The sequence below is a fragment of the Bison bison genome, unplaced genomic scaffold (genome assembly GCF_000754665.1).
Source record: "Bison bison bison isolate TAMUID 2011002044 unplaced genomic scaffold, Bison_UMD1.0 scf7180017864295, whole genome shotgun sequence".
NCBI classification, from domain to species: Eukaryota; Metazoa; Chordata; class Mammalia; order Artiodactyla; family Bovidae; genus Bison; species Bison bison.
In genome coordinates this window covers 712,979-714,623 of record NW_011494867.1, presented here as the reverse complement: position 1 = coordinate 714,623, position 1,645 = coordinate 712,979, and the positions used below count along the sequence as shown (strand labels likewise).

The window sequence follows — 1,645 nt, the reverse complement described above, 5'->3', positions numbered from 1 at the left end:
CTGCCTTATGACCCAGCAATCCCACTGCTGGGCATACACACAGAGGAAACCAGAATTGAAAGAGACACGTGTACCCATTGTTCATCGCAGCACTGTTTATAATAGCCAGGACATGGAAGCAACCTAGATGTCCATCAGCAGATGAGTGGATAAGAAAGCTGTGGTACATATATACAATGGAGTATTACTCAGCCATTAAAAAGAATACATTTGAATCAGTTTTAATGAGGTGGATGAAACTGGAGCCTATTATACAGAGTGAAGTAAGCCAGAAAGAAAAACACCAATACAGTATACTAACGCATATATATGGAATTTAGAAAGATGGTAACAATAACCTGGTGTACGAGACAGCAAGAGACACTGATGTATAGAACAGTCTTTTGGGCTCTGTGCGGGGGGAGGGGGGATGATTTGGGAGAATGGCATTGAAACATGTATAATATCATATATGAAACGAGTCTCCAGTCCAGGTTCGATGCACGATACTGGATGCATGGGGCTGGTGCACTGGGATGACCCAGAGGGCTGGTACGGGGAGGGAGGAGGGAGGGGGGTTCAGGATGGGGAACACGTGTATACCTGTGGCGGATTCATGTTGATATATGGCAAAACCAATACAATATTGTAAAGTTAAAAAAAAAAGACTTATCTACTTATTTATTTTTGGCTGTGCTGGGTCTTTGTTGCTGCCTGCGGGCTCTCTCCAGTTGCAGTGAGTGGGGGCTGCTTGTTGCAGTGGCTTCTGTCTGCAGAGTGTGGGCTCTCGGCACACGGGCTTCAGGAGTCGCCACGTGTGGGCTCAGGAGTTGTGGCTCAAGGGCTCTAGAGGGCTGGCCCACTAGTTGGGGCCCGTTAGTTGCATGTGGGAATCTGCCTGGAGCAGTGATCAAACCCATGTCCCCTGCCTTGGCAGACAGATTCCTAAGTACTGGACCACCAGGGAAGCCCTTGTTAAGATGTTAATTCTCTCCAACTTGGTCCTATAGATTCAGCATAGTCAAAAATTCAATCAAGATTCCAGAAACTTTTTTTGAAGAAACTGACATGCTAGCTTTAAAATTTGTGTGGGATTACAAAAGTCCTAAAATAGTTAGAATAATTTTTAAAAGAATGAACAAATTTGGAGGACTTGCACAAACTGGAAAGGGAGCAGAGAAATGGCTAATTGTGCCCGGGGTTTTATGACCAGGCTGGATTTGGCAAATCTCCTTCCATCCACATCTCATTGTCAAAGTTGAGTCACTTCATGTTATAGAACCGGTGTTGGCACCTTAATCCTCGAGGGTCATTTTCATCAACTACATGCGTCTATCTCTGAATATCTGTCTGCTTTCTGCTTACAGATAGAACCTGCAACCTTCTGTGGCCTGCTCTTGGGTACCAGAGCCTCTTCCCGTGAATGTAGAGAATATTACGTAACATGACTGACTGCTGTGGGAGAAGAAAAGACCAGTATCTTTGCCTTGAGGCAGGTCAAACTCCAAGATGTAATTTATACTTCCCATGGATCAGGCTTGGGACTTTCACCTGCAACCGAATCAGTCACATTCTGTTTGCCTTCTCCCCTTCTCAGCCCTGCTTCCCCCAACCCTGTTGCTAGCATCTTCAGCAGCATATTTTTAACAGATCAATTGCACCCAAG

General features: G+C 45.2%; 1 long non-coding RNA gene across 2 annotated transcripts in view; it reads left to right on the top strand.

Moving 5' to 3' along the window:
• Positions 1 to 1,645, top strand: part of LOC104996456 — an 82,935-nt gene that overhangs the window by 57,606 nt on the left and 23,684 nt on the right. Inside the window, exon 4 of one of the 2 annotated variants that reach the window (XR_826193.1) lies at positions 1,347 to 1,636. The exons of the other annotated variant lie outside the window; for it this stretch is intronic. This is a non-coding gene — a long non-coding RNA (uncharacterized LOC104996456). Of the gene's footprint in view, positions 1 to 1,346; positions 1,637 to 1,645 lie in introns of those variants that run through there. 2 annotated transcript variants of the gene reach the window in all.